The following is a 23,740-nucleotide window of genomic DNA, read 5'->3' as shown; positions in this document are numbered from 1 at the left end:
CTAATACGAAAATAAGCGTATTCTATAATCATGTAATAAAGGATTATATAGGTATTATGTGAAGCTTAAATATTTACATATATTTAATTTAAAAAAATCTTGAAAGAAACGTTTGTTTAATAATATCAATATTCAAATATATATTTTAAGTAACAGTCTCCATTTATTTCTATTTTGCATGTACTGAAATGCCCTAAAATATCAATAAATTAAACTCATTTTCGAATACATAACATACCTTTATTCTTCATAATCTTTTTTTGTTCTATTTGAATTGTTAAAAAGCCAATGACGAATAATAACGAGAAAACTTTCAAACGGCTGAAATTCTATTATTTCCAATTGGATTATTGGAGATTTTTTTGCACGAAGGAACCGAAGTACCATGTTATGGCGAGACAGATATTTTTTTCTTGTATTTGTATGTTTCGTTTACAAATTGATTTGATGCTTGTTGAATATTGTACAAAAACGAAAAAGATATACGAGAAAATAAATTGAGCAATTTATGAATATGCAATTGATCAACGATGAATTTATGGTCGAAAGTCATTGCTGATTTGGGATCCAATAACTTCATGATATCGCAATATTATTAATATTTTCGGTTTCAATCGAGACCAATTTTTGCTTGAAAATACAATCAATTGCTCTCATCAAGTAATTTCATTAGTAGATACTTGAGGCAATTTTTATTTAAAATAAAATTTTAGATACAATTCCTGAAAATAATTTTTGGTAATAAAAAACAAAATATTTTTTAATTACTTCATGTTTTATTAATTTTAATTAATCAATATTTATAATATTTATTTAAATTTTCAAGAGGGAGAGGAAAAGACATAATTACAATCGGGAGGTTTTAAGAAGGGATCTGGAGATACATTTAAATTTAGTTCATAACTTACTATATATTGCATCTTACAATTCATTTTAGTTTTATAGAAGCTTAAAACAACTGATTTCTTTTAGATATCATTTGACAGTAAATTTCAGAAATAATTTGAACGATCTACGCTTTTCTACAAGAAGAAAATTTTGTAAAAAAGCATTGAAATAATTGATACATGACGTTCTATAAAACATATTGAAATAATAAATAAAATATTTCATCAAACATCGTTAGTCTATGTTTATAAATTATTACTTATTTAACAGAGTAATATCAGAATTCATATACATATTTTATTGCTGGTATTTTACATAGTAAGTTTTGTCATTTAACGTGCGATTTTCTCTATAATAATTCATATTTTATCAAATAAATTAAATAAAAATGGCAAACGATATTTTAAAATATACATAACACACAAATCTAAATATTTTTTTAATTCATTTTGAGAAGTGCCGAAAATTTTGTACATATTTCATGGAACACTTCAAAATATCACAAATAGTGCGACGCATACGCTACATACCTTCTGTTAATTTGTTTCTTAAATAATATTTTCAATATAAAATTACATTTACAAGTACATACATTTTTGCAATACGTGGTCAGTATACGAGTAATAGCATTTGAGGTTTAATGATACTGAATTTGTATTTTACTAGGAAAATGATGACTTTGCAACTGAAACTGGACTTATTGTTGTTGATTTCATTGTGGATAGTTGATAGAATTTTGCAGTTTGGATGAAAAATCTTTAAAAATCAAAATTTAAAATAAAAGTTCGATTTCAGTTACAAGGTAGTCCATTATCCATTATCCTGAACTTTGAATTTTTGTTTCTGTAAAGAATAAATAACACTAAAAGATTACTCACGACAGATATGATTTATATTTTAATTGTAGGAACATTCATGAGTGTGTACCTAGTGTGCAATAAGTAAGTGCTTATTATATCTACGGCCAAATATTTTAGTATAGAAATAATTAATGTGATAAAAACGACTTGCAATATGAATACATTTCGTATTTTGTATATTTGCCCTTATTGTTATAATGATCTTGTTTGCCTTTTTTGTTTATTTATAATATTTTTCGGTTAAACAATATGTATGAAAAAAATATATGTAGCTAATTTCATCAAATGTTCGATATAAAGCATTTTCTTATATTTAACAAATTACCAGAGTTTCGTTGGAAGTTTTATATTAGTTGCTGCCATCGGCAAATTGCAGTGCGGTATTTTATATATATATTATATATAAATCACCAGATAACAAAACTCACAGTTATATTAAATTAAATTATTTACTTTTAAATATATATATTTATCTATTTATGTATATTTTTTGTCTATATATTTATATGAGTTTCTATTTACAGCACACACGCGTATGAGTATAAGTCTCTCAGCGTGATGATAATTTTTGCACATGTTATAGACTAAATTCTTCTACAAGAGGCAATATTTTTCATTCATTTAGAATACTATCAAATTTGCGTTTATTGCTTTTCTCTGCATCTTCGAACATATCACTTTCTACCAAAGCAGATTCTTCTGAAGCCTCGTTTTTGGTTTCGCCACGGTTACCTAGTAACTCCTGGAGAATACCAAATTTTAATCGAGGCTCTGTAGGTTTATAATTTTCCACAGGACTATCTTGCATTTCTTCATCCTTTCCATACTGTTGTGATATGCTTGAATTTTTAACAAACAAAACTTGCGACGTGTGATTATCAAAGTTTTTATCCACACAATTCTCACCCGTGAGCAAATTTATTTCATTGTCATTTTCTGAACTATTCACTACAGTTTTATTACACACAATTTTGTTTAATTCCGAAACAGAGTCATCTTCTGATGATCTCGATTGAAGTAAAACTCATTTATCTACAGATGTTGGCGAATCTTGTTCGCGCTGTTGATGAGCTACGTCTAATCCGTTGACCATTTTTTCTATACTTTGTAGTTCGCCTGTCGGTTGAGCATTTGTTGAATGTGTCAGAGGACTGCTGGCAGCTTTTGGTGGAGGTGCGACTCTTTCAATTTGTGGCGGTGGTGATCCGGCCAAAGAAGACGCACGAGGTGGCGGCGATCCCGAGCCTGACCTGGCAGGCCGTCCTGATGGTGAACTGCTTAGACTACGTGTATGGTTTGATAAGGAACCTGGAAAAGATAAAGGTCAGATATGAAATACACGTCATTTATTATACAATTTTAATGATATTTATATTAATAGGAAATAAAAAAATGGTTCAGTACATTTTTGCTATCTCACCTGGCGTCACAGTCTCAAAGGCAGATCCCAAAGGCGAACTGCCAACTCCAAATCCTCCAGCATGCAAACTGTAAGGCGCAAACCTATGATGACCAGCCTTAAGCGCATGTAGTGGACTTCCTGGTCCAGCCAGGCCAGAGTAATGTGAAAACAATGCTGGATGTTGAGCCGCTAATGCTAATTGAGCATTAAATAGCTGATGTCCAGCAGCTAATTGGTGACCGAATAGAGATGACAGTGGTGGAGCAAATGCATGTCTGTCATGTGGTGGGTAAAGTCCTGGTGGGTAGAGATAAGGTAGCAAATGCGGCGGTGGATGGATCGGCGGGCCAACACTTATATTAGGTGCAGGGTAATCCGAGTTCGCCCCTGTTATTGTTGAGCCAGAAGTATTGTGAGACTGGGGTGAAGACCTTGAAGCAGGACGGAAACCTTGGCTGCTGCCGTTTACACTGCCTGAGCAACTAGAATCACTACCGTCGCCACGTTCAGAATCGTCCGCGTTGTGTTGCTGGAGACGCCGTCGGATTGCGTCTTCTGAATCACCAGACAAATTGAACCAAGCTGAAAGGAAAAAAAGGTTAGTTGTACATAAATTTTTCTTGTAATTCAATACACTGCACTCAATCATTGATATAATTCATAATATTAGTTCAAGAACTAGTTTTAAAATCATTATTTCTATTTAGTAGGATAACATTCATACAAAATGATGAAAAACTTGTGTAATCGAACAATTTAGTAACTATGTTTTAAATATAGGTACTAACCAGAATGTGGATGTGGATGTCCAGGTGTCAAATGATGTCCAGTTGGCAGCATGGGACTTTCTGACGTGCCAACCACGTCGAGCAATTTATCATCATCATCGCCCAATCCAGGCGAATTTCTCGAAGGTGCTCTATGCATTCTCCTATCTCCGCCTGGATCAGCAGGACCACGAGAACTTCCTGTCGTTGCTGGAAGTTTTTCTGATCCATCTGAATGTCTTTGAGTCGCCAGCAGCGCTTGTCTGGAAGAGATGAGACTAAAAGTTAAATAAAGGTTTAACAAAATCGAAGAAAACAATAAACATTAAAATCATACAAATGATAAAAAAATTAATAAGTGAATAATTGCAGACATGCTGAATATTTTGTAGTCATACTATCAGACACAATAATTTCCTATAATCAATATACATATATCTATTACGCTATATGTCGTTTAACAAGGTTTATTGTCACACCAAGTGTAGCAAAATTATTTTGATCGTTTAACCCTTAACTAATTCTCTCTAGCCAGAAGCGGTCGTTGATTTCCGAACAACGGAAAAGGGTTAAAGCGATATCCCAGGGGAAGGTTTCGTTGTGGAGAATATCTAGTGTAATGGCAAGAGGCTTCCCGCTGGTGTGTTTTAGCCTAACCGCAGAATTTGGCCGCGAAATGTGATCATTAAATATATATAAAATATACATGGTTTGCTAATTTGGCAGTGTGAGAAAAATAGTATATAGATCGGTGCGATTGTAGTCAGACGGCATGAGGTGTAATGTAATGAAACAAGATTTCGATTCTCATCATATATTTTTATAATAACAGCTTCTGATATACAGTATTGATTTTTAATCAGTGATCAATTTTAATTTTCTACGCATATTCTCTTGTTGTCTTCAAGTGTTTTTCCTTTACCAATAATTACACGGTTCTAACAATGTTGCGTTCAAGTGATTAAAAATATAACTCGAATGTTCTTGCTTATAATTATTTCTTCGTACGATCATCGAAGCCAAACTACTAAGAACAGTTTCCCACACGTCAAAAAATACTTTCAATTGTAGCAATTGATTCAGACAGCAGCCAAGCCGTTTTGACCACCCATGGCTATTTCTGTTATTGTGTTTGTGGAAGGGTTGAAATAATCTTTGCGACGTGAGAAATAGTCTGCGGTTGAAATTGGAGAGGAGAGTAGAGGAACAAAATCTTAAACAGACGAATTAAAAAAAAATACAATTGATTCTATAGGTTATTTACCCCTGGTATGTAGTATGGTTCGGATTGGAAGCTCATTAGCTTTAATCGATTCGCATTATTAGCAAAGTTGAGAATAGCCCAAGTATCGAGCAATCGCGATCGTGTGGAGTCCGGCGTGAGTACCACATATGTACAAGACAATGATTTGTTAGATGGACATAAGAGATTATTGAGAGATAACCAGAAAAACCTATCGTTTCCAAGACGGTATTATCGTTTTAAAGTTGCTTGTTGTTTCTAGTAATCTACCGAGATCTTTAGAAGTTTCTCGGGTTTCATTGTTGATTGTTACGTTTCCTACCGTTAAGGAGCGAGGGCTTGATATTAATTAACTTGGTGTAATTGATTATTGTAGAAATTTTAATATGAAAGCAATGTGCAGAAATACGCAATTGATAAACTGATTAGATTAGATAATACAATTGATCTGTCAAATTTTGGTAGTTTTGCACATTGTATCTATGAGTCTATGTACCATCGCTTTCCATCCAATGTTCCCTATTCGCCTTCAAAGCGATCGCGGTTTAATTTTTCTTCCGATCGCTCAGCGGGCGTTTTGCAGTCGTTCGAAATTAGACTGGCATTTTCGTTTTAAGTAATAAATTACAAAGCATTTTACATACGAAGCGGAACACTTGATGACAGGGAGCTATCGGCGCACACGCTGGGCGTAACCTCACATGTGCGCCGATGGATGGTTGCAAACCGCTCGCGTATTCCGCTGTCGGGGCGACAATGTCAACTTAAAATCGCTTAACATTTCAATACCAAAGGGTGCAAATTAATACACACACATTCGCACACACACACACACACACATATATATATATATATATATATATATATATATATATATATATATGTTTAATTTGAGTTAAAAAGTCGGGCGTTACATCAATAAAAATAGTATGAGAGTTTTTTAAAAATTTATTTCTTTCAAATCCATACGTTTCGTCTAGCATCTTAGCCTTCATTCAGTGGTAATCAATTTAACTATAAAATTTTTAAAAAAATTGTATCCTATATATATATATATATATATATATATATATATATATATATATATATATATATTAGAGCGGGTCGATTTGTATGGGTCAAAAAAAGTTGCTTAGGCACACATGATTTTCGGATACTTGGTTTCAAAATAAGATACTTTGCTGAAGAAACTATACCTCTAAAATGAATTCTGATGTCCCGTGCAATGACCCAAAAATAAGCGTTGAATTTTGAAAAATTCCATTTACCCCCACTAACTTTAGAAAGCCGATTTACCCATGCCCGTGGTTCATCCCCTGAGACCTCCCCTGAGCGGTTTTTCAACATTCAACCCATCAGAATTCATTTCAGAGATATGGTTTCTTCAGCAAAGTATCTTATTTTGATCCCTAATATCCGAAAATCATATATGCCTAAGTTACCTTCAAATCGACCCGCCCTAATATATATATAGATTTAATAGATAAATCCTAGTTTCCTCAATAAACTGATATGTTTCTTTCCCGAACTATTAATCCAATAAATAAAAAACAATAAGTTTTTTTTGTAGATATTTAACTAGAATGTAGAAAAATATAAGATACTGAAGAGCAAAAATTATTTATATTAATCTTGATTATTCATATAATTTATAATATAAAAAAAATCTACAAAAATGTACTTGTTTCTTTATTTATTGGATTAATTGTTCGAACATGTAATAATATATGTATGTGTGTGTAATTTGTAAATTTCTGAATTTGATGTTGATTTATGTATTGATAGAATCTAATAATTAGGCACAACAACAAAACATGTATTTCTTTAAACTACCACAAAACTGTTTGGATTGCGTTATTAAAATATTTGCCATTTTAATAGAAAAATAAAATTAATTTCAAGTAGTCTTGAAGCTACACTTTGTATATATCATATGAACTACTTTGTATAAGCTATTTATAAACATATCTTTGAGTGTAATTTTTTTTCTCCAGGAGACATTTACTAATTAGATTTGTTTTCACATTATCAATAGTTTTTATTGCAAAAAATTGTAATAATTGTATATTGGTATATGCAATAAATGAGCAATATTGATCCTATACTGTTTGACCATCTCTGATGTTGTATTTGTAGTTAGATTGTTAGAAAAAAAATTCATTAAGGTTGCCCAGTAGTAAACCAATTTAATGTAAATGAAATTATAAATTCTGATCATTGTAGAAAAATAATTGATTATGATTCTATTATCTCTAACCCTGCTATTCTATTATCTGACTAATTAGGCTATAGTTAAAAATGTGACAAAAACAACAATTTAAACCCAGAAAGTGTGTGCCACCTCATTAGCATTCCTTTCACGAATTCATACCTCATTGATAGTCTCCGTGAGGTGATATTATTTGCTCGAGGTAGTGTTTGTGTCGGTTTTGTTATTTTTTAAGGTCACCACGTCCCAGCGTGGTGACTTGATTAGGGTTGGCGTTTCCGTATTAATTGAAGGGAGTCTCTCGATCAGTCGCAAAACGCCCATACGTCTCCAATGCTCAAACCAATTTTCGTTGGAAACAGCCACCTAGGTACCACGACTGATTTCGCTCAAATTAGCATTTACAACGTCACCAGGATGAGACCATGACGAGAATGATACAGGGGAGGATTTTGGAATTCAGAGAGATAGAAGTTCCCATAAAATACTGGGTAATAAGACGGTTTTGGAGGTCATATGATGTAAACTTTACTTTTTTCATCCAGAATCTCATTTCTATGTATAACTACAACTAACAGACTTCCTACAAATTCAAGTAATCTCGAAGCAATTTCAATTCCTATTCGGCCAAGTATTTTTGGGATCTAAGTGCACCTATATAACCTTTGAAATTAGATCAAGTCGATGTGTAACAATCACCCCGAGGTTCAAACACACGTTCGGATGTATATTACTGAGAGGAATCAATTTGAACGCGAAATATACGTCCCTGGAGAATAGGGCTTCAATATAAATGCTAAACGAAGAACCCACCCTTATAGTCTTAACCGACAAAAAACCCTTGATCCCTTAAATATATGCCGAAGCGCTAACTGCTGGCACGCGCTAGGAAGAGACTAAGAAACTCCTATAATAGTTCTATTTATATTTATCATATTGATTATAGGGCATTTTAATATTTTATATATTGTTAGCATTTAATTTTTACTATAGAGCTTAACTAAATTATTTACTATTTATATATCCAATTGATACTCTTGTAACTTACATCATTATCATTTTATATTTGTTAAATTAGAATAAATTTTTCTATATTTTATCAAATGATAATAAATGCATTTATTCAAGTCAAGCAAAGTTATACAGCAAAGTATATTAATTACTAGATAAATAGTTATAATAAGAATTATAATATGTAAACATGTACTTACTTTTTTTCCCTTTTTCCAGCCCCTGTGTCTCTGAATCCTTTTGCAAAGGGATTGTTATCAATTTTTAATTGTGTTATCTGAAAAGAATATGAAAAGTTATTTATAATTATGTTATATCCATTTTCATTATATTAATAATATAATAAATTAATTAGTATATTAAGTTATTGTGTATTTCATTATTATATCAATATTCAAAATTTAATTTTTATTTTAGTATTATTGCGAGATATAAGTTTAAATTAGAATATTCATATTATATACATTTTTATTATATTATTAATTTAATTAATTAATTAGTATACTAAATAATTGTATTTTTATTATTACCTCAATATTTAAAATTTAATTTTTATTTTAATATTTCAGATACAAATTTGAATTATAATATTCATATTATATACTTTTTATTATATTATTAATATAACAAATTAATTAGTATATTAAGTTATTACATTTTCCATTATTACTTCAATATTTAAAATTTCATATTTGTTTTAAAATTTCAGATTTGAAATTTGAATTTAGCGCCAATGAAGTTGGTCATCCTAGGCGGTATCCTAGCGGACAAATTAGGAACTATGCGGCAACACTAAATTTGCATAGTCGGCACTTGACATTTGAGGTGCGCGTTAGTAAAGGAAGTGAAACTAAAAGTGTTAAAATTCGGTAAAAAATCAAATATTTATGGAATAATTGTTGCAGATTGATGGTGATTGAAAACTGCATCTGTAGAATCATATGAAGGTGAGTTTTTAAAGATTAATTAAGATGTATTAAGCATTATATGGTAATGCATTTTTTGCACAAAGGGTTGATTATAAAATGGCCGACATTTTGTTTGTCGCTTGTTGCAAATACTTAAATGTTTTGAAACTCGAATATTATGTTGATAAATGTACTTAAAGTATTTCAATTATACATTTCAACAATGATAATTTAGCTCGAATTCAAATATCGAGAGGAAATGTGAACAAAAAATGCATACCAAATATTGCACATTATTTGTATGAAGTGATAATAATCATACGTACCAAATTTTATTATTATGCAGTAATTCATGTTTTATTTACAAATTTAAGTTTATATGGTAATTTTTATAAAAAAAGCGAAGAAAACACGGTTTGAAAATTCTGTTCAGTATGATTAGTGTTTCTAAAACTTTCTTATTTTTTATAACATTGGCACCATTGAATTTTGACGTTTAAAAATAAATTTGTTGACGATTGTGTGCGAAATTTAAGAAAATATTTTTGTGAAGATATGAATATTATTTTTTATAAATGTGTTGTTGGAAATCTCAAAATAATTGTACTTGCAATTTTCAAAATTGTTACCTTTTCATTTTGGTAAGCTGTGACGGCTATGAATTCTGTTTCTTTGAAAACATATGTCCTAAATGTTGAGTACGGCAACTTCAATATATCATTTGCTCGAACCAGATGAAACCTTGGCTGATATTTGTGCATTGAATTCAGGATTGTCTGTAACAAGAAAAGATTGATATTAGTCTATGATATGAGACAATTATAAAAAACACATTGAATAATATCTGTGACAAATCAAATATAAATGCATATTTTTTTGTCGCAGGCTGAAGGATTGTTCTCTCCCAGAATTCAGTTGAAGAAGATCTCCTAACTGCTCCAGACTCCAAAATCCATAACAATTATGGAACCATACTATACAGCCAACAAACCCCTTTCCCAAGCTATTTAATACTTCCTATTAGTTTTATACAAAATAACTACTGATCAGATTATATGATATGCATAAATATTTGCATTTTTTCATATTATGATTCATTATGGTCATTCATAACTGTAAATTGTGTCAATATGAGATGACCTTATTGGTGTCATTTTGTAAGCTAAGGACCACACACGCGCCCGATGCGTCAAGTTTACGATTCAGCGATAACCCGTTATCATAAACATAAATATTTCAATATATATATATATATATATATATATATATATATATATATATATATATTTGTAAAGTTTCAATGTATAAACTTTTGGACATTTTCTACTGCGACATATGTTAATGCCACACAGTCTTAATTACTTGTTGTGGGAGAAACTGTATTGGGACATTATTGTCAACAGGCCCGTTTTCTGTCACGATTTTATAAATAGAAATTTCAATATAGACTCATCAAAGTATAAGATTTCTTAAAGTATATCACTCCCTATAACTTTGTTATTATTTGAAACATATGTGTGATGTAATATATACAAGATTATGCACTTTAGATAATTTTTATCTTGTATGCAAATATTTCTGCTACTTCCCTATTTCAAATGTCTTCATGTTTGTACTGATCATTGATGCTTTTAATTATTTTCTATAACAAACTTAGTTCCCAGTTCGTCTCTCCTTCCCAAGAATCCAATTTATTGCCCACGATCTAATCGCCAAGCAACAAATTCTAAACGAAATCATAAATCCATTGATCCGATAGTTAAGAATTTCTTAATTTACATTATAATAGCTCTCTTGTATCCAAATTAATTAGTAGAAGCGATACGCGACAGCCTAGTATTCTGTAAGACAGTAAGTTTTATTATCAAACGCCCGATCAATATTCCAGATATGAAAGCATGAATATTCCACTTAATTATATCATTTGGAGACCACCCAAATTGACTTGTTTTGCCGCACGTGAGTTTTATTATGGAGCGAAATTGGAATCATGGCTCTCACCTATTACCAAATTGGTAATAGTTAATATTTAAACTAGTGGGGCGCATGGCATTGTGTCTTAAGGAAAATTGCTGGAACTTTCCGTACGATAAATTATTATTTTTTTTAAAAACGATTAACATTTTTGAAAAAATATTACTTCGAAAAAATTAGATTTTTGAGAAACTATAAATTTGGCAAAAAATTACTTTTTTTGAAAAAAGTTTATTCTTTATTTTGACATATGTATTTTGGAAATTCTGAACTTTTTTCAAAGCAATCGTACTGCTTTAACTGCATAGAGGCGAAATGTAAAAGCGTGTAAGCGCCGCGTCGCCGTCTTACGGATAAACATTGGTACGGAACCCATAGGAATGTAAACAAAATTTATACTTATTGTTAAAATCTCTATAAAATATCTAATAATTTTATGCGCATACGTCTAATGATCCTTTTTGACCGCCGAATGGCATTTTTTTTTTACTTTTTTCATTAGATATCCGAAACCGCTAGACCTGCCTTCATGAATTGTTCAATTTTTCATCTTGTCAATACAAGTAAAATGTTTGCGAATTATTAAAATCGGACGCAGCGTTCTCTCAAAAACTGAGTTACCATTTTTGGCTTTTTTTGCCTCGTATCTTCGGAACGGCTAGACCTGCCTTTGCCAAAAACTAATCAGCAGGGACATTGCCTACTAAAAGGGCATGTTGGAAAAAACAACTCAGTAGTTGTTTTTCCATTCGATATAAAATTCACAATATTTTATTGATAATTATATAACTATTTACTCATGGAATAATTTCTTATAAATAATAATTAAGTTATTTCCATTTTTTATCTGGAGAGTTGATGGCTTAAATCCAGTGGCGTTTTTAATAAATATAATAACTAGCAAAATTGTTTCTTCTAAACTTGTATTTAATATGAGCATACATAATGGCTTAGGTTTAAGCTTTAAAGAGCCTTTTTAGGTGTTTAACTTTACATGTTTCTCTAAAAATCAACTATTCCGCTTGTTAAATAATCTTCCATCTTCAAACGTGTCATTTACTCTAATGCATCAGCTAAATTGCTCGTTCTCTCTTACATGAGAATATAAAGAGTGTTATAAATTCAAATGAAATAGTGTTATAGAGACTCATTTGAGCCCCGTAAGCAGTTGTATTTAATGTTTTTATCTCAGTTCGTTGATCGTGAACAGACGGGAAACAATAAAACTGTTTTGTTTAGGCGCTGTTTGACATTTGACACATAATGCCCCGTAGTCTAACCGTGTGACGAACTCAGAAGGACTGTTTGAGAAGGAATGATTGGAATTTTGAAAATCAGGATGAGAAATGAATCCCACGAAGGGATTGATTATCTGGATTTAAAGATCATTGGGATGCATGGATTTAGTTTGTGGTCATATTTGATCTATAAAAATTGATTCCTTGCACTGTAAACATAAATATTGGAAGCATGGTTCATTTTCAAGTACTACATGTATGAACAACAATATTTTTCTTATTTGCTATGAAAACCAAATTCAATGTTTATTACATTACTGTATTTTATATTCGTTGTTATAGATTTTATTAAAAACTCTCCTTCGATAGTTCAGGTTGTTGGGTTATAATGTAACCCTTGTACTGTATTAAACACTGATTTGTTTGTATATTATGTATTTGTTGCAGTTCTAATTGCAATCACTGATTTGTTACTAAGTTATAATGAAAGAAGATATATTTATTGGTTACTAATTATACATGTTGTTTCGCAGACTTTACTTTTAGAAGTCAACTAGTTTAATTAAAACACTCCGCTACCCCCTCTACCAGGGTTAGCAACCATTCCGTGTAATGCTTAATGCCCCGAAGGTTGTCACCTTCATGGCCAATATAATAAAACGAAAATACGTCCTAACAATTACAGATACGTAAGTTCAAATGATTCAAACGTTTATTATCTTAATTCAGTTTAATATTAAATCAGTATAATGTTGATTTCTTAAAATAAGTGGCACTTCTTGATAAGCTTTCTAAATTATTTAAATTTCTATATATTTGTTTACAAAAGAGTACTAATATTACTACATTTTTATGCACTAAAACTATTTTAATGTTTTTGGTAATGGTAGGTTTGCTTATTTCTATATAATTCAATTTTATAATATAGGCAATACGTTTCAATCTGAAATTTGTATCTCTTTGATTACCAAATATTTGTGAAGTACTTGTGAAGTACAGTTACATTACAACATAATATTCAAATGAACCCCTGAATAACAAATATTTTCAAAATATTTAAAATATACTATTTTAGTCTTGGTGATTAATGCCTATTATTTTTAAAAATATGATTTCTTTGAGAAGCTTTTAATGAAATTCACTGCTTTTTCAATTCTTTTTAAGCCTTCAGATTGAAATTTCTATCCCTTCAGATTGAAATTTCTATTCCTTCATATTGATATTTCTATCCCTTTGATAACCATATTTTTGAAGAGGTTCGCATAAAATTAAAACGTGTGCAAACAAGTTTACTAATTAAATTATATAGCATATCCTATTTTTTTCTATTTTTCTATCATAATGATTTATATTGATTGCTTATACATCATTAACATATATTTCTGCATTAATTTTTCGGTTATCAAAAATCAACATTTGATAAATAGCGCCGATCAATAACATTCTTGTACGGCATTATAATATTTTAATAAATTTTTTAATCATATACACTTTGGATCTGGTAAACTAATCAAAAATTCCCGTAAACTGGCTACCGTTTAACGCTGCCGCGCTTGTTCAAACGAAGATATTTGAATTTTTATCCGATTCAAAGCCAGAATATTTATGTTTACAGAATTGAATATTCAAAAGTACGTCCGATGTATACGAGCCGTACAGTTTACGTAAATGAGAAATCTTGATAATACATTCGGCTTTGCAAAACATATACCCATAGTTCACAGAATATAAATTATTACCTTCGTTGTTGCTTTTTCTTGCAAATTCTATAGAGTATTGTTCAGAAAGTCTGATTGTTGAAATTTTGAATTTGAATATTATATTGCTAATTAATTGGTAAGGTGCAGGAAATGAGATTTTATCAGCATTTTGGAAAATTCACTTAAAAAATTTAATTTCAAGCCATTTTTTTACAACATTTATATGCAACGAATAATGAGCAAGTACTGAATGTTTTCAAGCACGTCAGCACTTGAGTTCGGATATTTTCAAAAACTGATTATTCGAGTAATCTTAAGATTTATATTTCACATTATTTTGCTGATATGAAATTATGTTTCTTTAATGCGACCGTGCTTATTAACTGTTCTTTCACTTTTTGTAAATCATTTTAAATACACATTTAATTGAAGGTGAAGAAATGATACGATCACTCTGATAATTTTTTTAATAAATACAGAGTACGTGGAATAAAATATTTGATTAATACTGTGCAAGTATAAAACTATATTTCAACAAAATTCACTTTTGAGTTAATTTCAATAATTATCCTCCAGGATGCAATCTCCTATGAGATTGTTATTCTACCGTTACGATTTCTTTAAAAGAGTATGCCGTTGAGGTCTTTTTCTAAATTTATAAATTGATGACCAGCCATAAAACAAAACTATAAAATAAATCCATCATTTTCAATCAGCATTATCATTCTTCGATTTTATAGGCGAAACGGTTGCTTGTTTCCTATAAGATTTCACATTTTATGGTACGACTGGTCCAATCGTAAAAATATTAAGGTTGATTTGAAATCTCGCTCCTATGAAGTTAAAATAATAGAAAAATACACTGCGCAGTTTGATTAAAATTTGTTATTTCAAGAATTTATACAAATAAAGTTATTTTATAGATTTCTTTTCTACTAATGAATAAGTCATTGTCTTTCATTTTTGGGGCCAGATTTTTTATTGTATAATTTATAGTGTCTCTTCCTGTTGACACATTCGTTGGCTTCTGCGCGTGTGGGCTTTTTCAAGCGACTTTAATCGTAATTACCGCTATAACACTCGAACGAGTGGTTAATAAATTATCAGATTCATCGCTTTCGGAGTTTTTTGAGAAAGAGTCCAAGAAACGAGGACCAGAGCAGAAAAGATTTAAGTCAGCGATGTCCACTTTATTGCGACTGCATTTAATGTGTCCTTTAACTTTGTTTTTACGCCAGTAGAAATACGATCGATGATAAAGAACTGCCAGACATGCGGAATGATTTGTTAACATGAGATTAGAATTAGGTAATAAAACAATATGCTCATTTTGAGGCAAAATCATTTATCCAGCTTTATGAATCTGAATAAATTTTATTGTTTTTATATCGACGCCCCAAGTGTGTGAATTTGACCGGTTTCGCTCATCACGTTTTGTTATTTTTTTATTAATTAATTTTTGTCGTCTCTTGTTTTCGTTTTATGGCGAACGACGACGCATGCCTTTTATCGTTGCTTTCTTACATGTACTTTAAATCGTAAAATCGCCACTTAAATTAATCTTAATATTAAAAGAAGAACAAGTGTATTTATGCGAGTATATTTCTTGTCGTTCTAGATCATTTTATTGCTCTCCGAGAAATTATCACTTAGGTGGTCTGGGGGGAAAAATCGGTAGCATTGGATAAAACCAATTTAAGATAAATTGATATTAACTTCCCGTAGGGTCAGTTATTGTAATCGTCCAAAAATCGAAATTGAAAATGTTTGCATTTCTCGACGTTTTGAAGGTCTCTGAACATTTTGGCATACCTCAGAAAAAATTGATGTGTGTGTTTTGTGTGTCCGCATTTTTTCATCCACGTTTTCGGGCGCACGGATCAACCGACTTGAATGGTTAAAAAAACATTCGATTCCTATTGATAGGGAGATGTGATGATTAGTTTTTGGCAAATGTAGGTCCAGCAGTTACGGAGATAAAGAGCAAAGAGTGCAGAAAATAGAATTTGAGTTTTTGAGAGAACGGAGCATCCAATTTGAATGATCTAAAAAACATTCAATTAGTAATGATTGGGCGAAGTAGTTATTAGTTTTTGGCAAAAGCAGGCCCAGCCATTTCGAAGATACAGAGCTTAAATGTGCAAAAATGGCAGTTTTTGAGAGAACTAAGCATTCGATTTAAATGATTCAAAAAACTTTCTGCTTTTTTTATCAAAATAATGAATTTTTGAAAAAAAAATTGTTCCAAAAATTTTTTTCTCATTTTTTTTTCAAAAAAATGTTTCTTTTGTATATCGAAAATAATTCAGATTTGATTTTTAATTCTGACTAAAGTTTCAATATACTTTAAACAAATAATTTCAACTTTGCAATTCAGTTTATATAATTCTTATAAATATTAGACAATGTTACAATATTTATAATAATCTATTTGAAAACATTCAATATTCCTCGAACATTTCGTTACGGTACGGGAAGTTCTAGCAATTTGCCTTAAGGCACGATGCCATACACCCTACTAGTTTACTTTTGTTGTTACCAAAAAGATAATATCAGAAAAAAACCCTATGATCCATGGTAACTTTAATAGATAATTTAGTTAAAAAAGTAAGCTTTATGTATCAAAGAAAGAAAAAAAGGTTCTTGACATGGCCCATGTAGATCATATTAGCGTCAGACACATATGTCTGGCATAGCAATTAACATGTTAAGTTAATCATGAATCGTTTTTGGTGCTCTAAAGGTTGACTTTTCTATCAATTGCTACTTGAAAATCACTACTCTCTGCCTACCATCCAAGTAGATATTATAGATATTAACTCAAAAGAACACTAATTTATCATTTTGGGTAGATACTGGACGAACAGCGTACAAAAAATGTTTTAGAACTCAGAATGTATCGATTATATAAAGGAATTCACGAATATTTATATGTTTTTAATTACTTCGGAGCCAGGTATTACTAAAGCAAAATCTATTTGGTATGTATCTAACCATTATTGGTGTCTTTCACTGTCTTAATTTTTTATACTTCACTTTATTTCAAAAGAACTGCCGTGCACAATCTTTTATAATCAAAGCCTAGTAAGTGACTCGCATAAATTCGTAATGCATTTTACTGTTCATGTATGCAAAGAATGTCGATCTTATGAAGTATCCAGAAAGATAATATCAGAAAAATCCTTATGATCCATGGTAACTTTAATAGATAATTTAGTTAAAAAAAACTTTATGTATCAAAGAAAAAAAGCCAAAGTTCTTGACATGGCCCATGTAGATCATATTAGCGTCAGACACATATGACTGACATGGCAATTATCATCATGAATCGTATTTGGGACTCTAAAGGTTGACTTTTCTATCAATTGCTACTTGAAAGAGTAGCAATCTATCTACCATCCAAGTTTATCCAAACTATTTTATTTATTTGATTTCAAAAGAACTGCCGTGCACAATCTTGTTTATTCAAAGCCCAGTAAGTCGGATAAATTCGTAATGCATTTTACTGTTCATGTATGCAAAGAATGTCGATCTTATGAAGTATTCTTACGATTACTTAAGTCTCGATCCCACTTCTGTTTTACGAATGCCTTGTGCGTTTGACGCGCCGCTCCGGCCGCCGGACGACACGAATATTTTCTCGTGCGCGATTGCGTTTCGCGCTTTACCGGAATACCGGTTTATCTACCGGACAAATTCCGAAGTGCGCTGGAGGCGATCTCGACGGCCGATTCATATACTAGAAGAACATTATTCCATATACGGCTCGAACGTGCGCTACCGAAAAGCGCTACTTTAAAAGCTACTGGTATTTGATAATCTGAATTATAAATGACAATGTCTGATAATAAGGAAATATTGTTGAATAATATTATGATAATGTATTTATGGATGTAAGATGGATAATACTTGTCATAATATGTATATTTGATAAATAAATGGATAAATGAATATTTTGGTTTCATTGTATTACTGCTAAAAATCCACAGGTATGATACAGCAGTATGTTCTTGCACTATTTTTTTCATATGAATTACAATATGTTCACTTCATGAGTGATTGAGTTTTTATCTGGCTATTAGGAGCCAACCCAGAGGTTGCATCTAGAATCAGTAGTTTATAATCAGAAGTTTATATTATAAATTTCAATAAGTATTTCTGGCAAAACTTGTAATAGTCATCGATAACTTTTTGCAGCAGTATGTCCCAAATTGGTTGGTTCATACAGATTTGAACATTAACACTGTTAAGGAAGAAATTGAAAAGTTCAGTCTGAGATACAAGAATAGAATTCAGAACCATCCTAACATCATGCCAAAAACTTAATAAAAAACTATGGTATTGAACGGCTCAGAAAAAAACTGGCTCTTTTTGATATTCTTTAGTAATCCTCTAATATGTAGAATTACTCGTAGGCTTAATTAAATATTTTCACAACAGAACTACATCAGAAATATATCCAACATCGAATCGATCACCAATGGGTGATCTTTCGACCTTTTTTCCTTTGTTTTAATAAACCATCAAAATTACTGAATGTTGTATAAGAACAACAAATTGTAATTCGCATATGTAAATAAAAAAAAACTTTTTGCTGCAATTCCAGGGAGGATTTTATCACTCTTTTTTTAGCTCTATATTGTAGTGCCAATTACAGATAAATTTGTTATAATGAGATATTTTATAACATGTACATCTACTTAGAATATATGTAGTTCTCAAATTGAGCCTCAACATATATCATATTATAAACTTCAATGAGTATTTTTGGCAAAACTTTGTAACAGTTTTAGGATTATATCACTTGGAAACATGTTTTTTCCTCTCTATATTGTTGTGCCAATTGCAGATACTGATAAAATTGTTATAATGAAGTATTTTATAACATTTACACATACTCAGAATATATGTAATTATAAAATTGAGCCACAACAGATATTATATTATAAACTTCAATAAGTATTATTATGTCCAAAACTTGTAATAGTTATTGCTAGTTTTTGCAGCAAAGCCTGGAAGGGCTTCTTCACTTTGAAACAATTTTCAACCCTATATTGTTGTGCCAATTTATTGCAGATACTAATAAAATTTTTTATAATGAGATATTTTATACATTTACATTTATTTAGAATATATGTAATTCTAAAATTAAGCCTCAACAGATATTATATATGCATTGAATTGTATAATGAATAAAGACTTATTGAGGTGAAATGTAGACTGTATGTGAACATAATGATGAATTAGCATTTCTTCAAATTAGAATTTCCAATTTCAGGCATAACTGTTATTATATCATAACTTTTTCAGGAATACCCTGAAAGGTTTGATCACTTGAAAACATACTGTAGATCTGTATTGTACAAATTTCAGATAGTTTCATTACAAATAAAAGCATTTTATACTGTTTGCATTCATTTAGAATATAAATATAATATTGAGTCCAATTGAGAATATATATTGAATTGAGCCTGAAATGAACTTGATTAAGGCGGGATGGAGACTGTTTATGAACTTATTGTGTACCTAATGATAAACTGCTTAGAAATTGCTTGTTGTTAATGAAAATAAAATTAAGACAAGGCAGAGACTTTAGATTGAAATGAGGCTGAATGAATCGAGACTCCCAGGGACAAAATGGACTTATTGAGCCGACAGCTCAGAAATTGCTCTTTGCCATTCTTACCTTGAAAGGATACCTACTTTCTTGTATACCATATATTAGTTTGTGATATTGATGCTAGCAGGGGGAGGGGATAACAATATTTTCAACTTAAAATGGATTTTATCACTGTTGATATGAGGTTATGACGCAGAATTTGAACTACGTGCCTTATGGTTACAGGACCAAAACCAAGACTTTATCATCTTGCTTCCAAACACTATTCTGACCATAAAATTTTGATCTTAAAACCTGCTTATCTTTGTTCATATTGATGCAGTTGATTATTTCTTATTAGCAAAATTATTGCTATCAGTATTTAAATAACTATTTTATCGCATTCAATAATCTTCTTCTATTAATTTTCAATTACCTGTCGTCGATGAGTCAGAATCATGCGTTCCGCATAACATTTGCTACCGTTCTCCTAGAAAACTCGCGGTGTTTTACAAAAGACCTCGAGAGCCGCGGTCTTTGGCAGGATATGAAAGCTATTAGTCGTACGCGATAACGCCGTAGTAGCGCTAATGGAAGTCTCATACTAAAACATTTTACACGAAATGGTAAAATAAACCCTATAATATAATATTGCTAGGAAATAAAAGTTCGGAATTCCACAAAACGAATTAATTGCAGGTATCAGTCCTGATAATTACGCCCATATATTGGTCGTGCAGCAAGTTTTTAGCACTTGTGGATGCAAGATTTTGATACACGAATTGTTGATTATTGATTGAATTTAGTTTAATTTGTCGATTTTCTAGTTTATATTGTTTTTTACCAGTAATCTTTAATTTATTCTAATCCTCCGATCATTAAATTCATATTATAACTTCATAGTCACCGCTCTCTGGGTGATCTGGTTAATCCGCTATAATTTCTTTTCGCCTTCCGTGTGTGTGTCATCCGCGCATTTAACGATAATAAAAATATATAATTATAACTGTATATATAAAAAACCGCATCTGTTGCGCTTTACTAATTATTTAGCATTACGGACGCCTTATCTAATGCGATTAAAGAATTAATAAGCGTCATCTCCTTTCCCTTAATAGCTACATGTTGACGGATGGAAGGTGATAAAGTCACCGACACTTGTAATTATTTGAAAAGTAGACAAGTCGTACAAGAACATTAGAGGACGGTAATCGATATTTTTGCTCGAGGATCTATAGATCGGTGTCATAAAAAGGTGGAAGGAAATAACACAACTGGAAAATGATGGATAAACCGGTTGATCTGATCCGAAGATAAATTTTGAGACACTGAAAATTGTCGGTGAAAATGTTCTAATTTTTTCAAAAACAACAGAATGCAAACTATTATTTGCTAGGATTTCAAATATTATTGGAGCAAGAAATTTATGTAACCCCTCCAAAACAAGAAAAAGCTGCATTTTTACGGCAGCAGTTCTTAAAGAATTTAGGCATCAAAGTTAAAGAATTTAGGCACAATATTCATAATGAGCTTATCAATTTCGTTACTGTGTTATGTCGGCAATCGACTCTCTATTGGTGCGCTGCTTTTTTGTGATATCTAAACATAAAAGGTAATTGGTGTCCCATTAGGGCGTCAGCGCTACTCTCTTTAACACTTACGTTCTTATCTGAAACATGTACCTCCCAGGTAGACGTATACCGACGTTTTCAAAACGCATCAGGGTTGAAATGGTATGACATGGCTAATTAATCTTATATATAAAAATGAATCGCAAAACGTGTTGGTAAGCGCATAACTCAACAACGCCTGGACCAATTTGGCCAATTCTTTTTTTAAAATGTTCGTTGATGTCCAAGGATCGGCGAGAAAAAAATCGAATAAATGCCGGGAAAACCCTAAAAACAGCCCTTTTCTTTCTCTCATACAAACGTTTTTCGTTTTCTTACTAAAACGTAGAATCAATTTGAGCTTTATTGCTATTATATAAAGTTCATATTAAATTACAAGCACTCACTGTATACTTCTTCGAAACGATTATTTGGATTTTGATAAATCTTTCTGAAGTTTGTTAAGGAAATTTTCTAGGATGTATGCGATTGTAAAGTACTAGGAAGTATGTGTAATATTGCAGAAATAAATAGAAAAAATTGCAAAAAACGACATGTCATTGTTTGCATTGAAAACAAATGAGAACTATCATCTGCCAAATATTTCAATTCACTTATGAACTTAGACAATATTAGAATATGTATAATAAATTTTGATTATGAATAAGGATTGAGCTTTATTGCTATTATATAAAGTTCATATTAAATTACAAGCACTCACTGTATACTCCTTCGAACGATTATTTGGATTTTGATAAATCTTTCTGAAGTTTGTTAAGGAAATTTTCTAAGATGTATGCGATTATAAAGTACTAGGATGTATGTGTAATATTGCAGAAATAAATAGAAAAATTTGCAAAAACGACATGTCATTGTTTGCATTGAAAACAAATGAGAACTATCATATGCCAAATATTTCAATTCACTTATGAACTTAGACAATATTAGAATATGTATAATAAATTTTTGATTATGAATAAGGGAAATGAAATGTCTACATTATTATTGCCAAAAAGCAGCTGAGATATGCCAGAAATTAAAATAATGTAAAATACAGTATATGTATGGCAGATTGAATGATATACATATGAACAGATGAATACATACACGATATCGATTAGGAGAACTTTAAGATGCAATTTTGAATATCTTAAATAATAAAAAATTAAATTAATTTTATCCAACATGTTGTACCAGTGTTTTGTTATGGTTATGGTTATGTTATACCGTTTAAAAGACTTCAATTTCTAATATAGTGTGAGAATTGAGACTCATCATTTTATTTAAAGCTGTTCTACATTTAACATCGCTCATATTATAAATGTATATGCATTTTGGCGTGAAGAGTAATTTAAAAAACAATAATCATTATGGTTAGGTAAACGATAACGATTAGTATATTATATTAAAAAATTGTAGACGTGGATGCAGGACAACGTCTGTCGGGTCATCTAGTTATTTAAATAAAACAAATCATAATCTGGCAACCACATGATACAAAAATCTGTCATCTAAAATTATTTATATATCGCTCATTAGCGATATTCCTTAAATTATGCATATGTTTCATAGAATTTGCATATTTTCTCACCTAACCTTTACCCACAATGTGTGCAAAAGTTCAGAGGTCTCGTGTGTTTCGAAACATTCTCACACGTTCTCGCGAGCGCGACACTTCAAAGAACCTGGTTTGCGGTAGAATCGATCCATCGATCGTAACTTATTCGAATTCCGCTCTGGAGAAGATAACGGCGACATTATCGAACACAGTAGTCGGCCGTTTCTCGGTTTCATCTTCCGAGTAATCTTTACTTTTCGGTCGGAGTTTCAACGCTTCTTGGGCGGTGGGAAAATCTCGGTTTGAGAGGTATCAGCGCGACAATGAGGATCGACGATCCAGTCGATCGACGAGAAAACCTGTCTCGATCACGTAAAGTAGCTCTTGAGCTTCTATCACACGGGGGGATAAAGAAATTTTTTTTGATACAATAGGCTGCTTATAATTATTCCTATTTCTTTACTTTTAAGCATAATTTTTCAATTTTATATCGATTTTAGTTTTTATATGTACTCACTGTGATTCGACCAGAGCACCCCTGTATCTGCCAAAAAAAGCAACATTGACTAGTGGGGCGCATGGCATCGTGTGCCTTAAGGCAAATTGCTGGAACTTCCCGTACCAAAAATTATTTTTTTTAAAAAAGATTAACATTTTTGAAAAAAAAATTACTCTAAAAAAATTAGATTTTTTTTTTGAAAAAAAAAACTTTTTGAAGAAAAATTTGTTTTGAAATATTTTGGAAATTCTGAACTTTTTTTCAAAGCAATCGT

At 31.1% G+C, this 23,740-nt stretch overlaps 1 pseudogene; it reads right to left on the bottom strand.

The window, feature by feature from the left end:
• Positions 1–2,361: 2,361 nt before the first annotated feature.
• Positions 2,362–23,740, bottom strand: part of LOC113383176 — a 109,888-nt pseudogene continuing 88,509 nt past the window's right edge.

This window comes from Ctenocephalides felis, unplaced genomic scaffold, assembly GCF_003426905.1.
Source record: "Ctenocephalides felis isolate EL2017-DRISC unplaced genomic scaffold, ASM342690v1 CF-g0.4_SCAFFOLD_03570, whole genome shotgun sequence".
Lineage (NCBI taxonomy): Eukaryota > Metazoa > Arthropoda > Insecta > Siphonaptera > Pulicidae > Ctenocephalides > Ctenocephalides felis.
The sequence above is the reverse complement of the archived record's forward strand: the minus strand, read 5'-3'. Positions and strand labels throughout refer to the sequence as shown.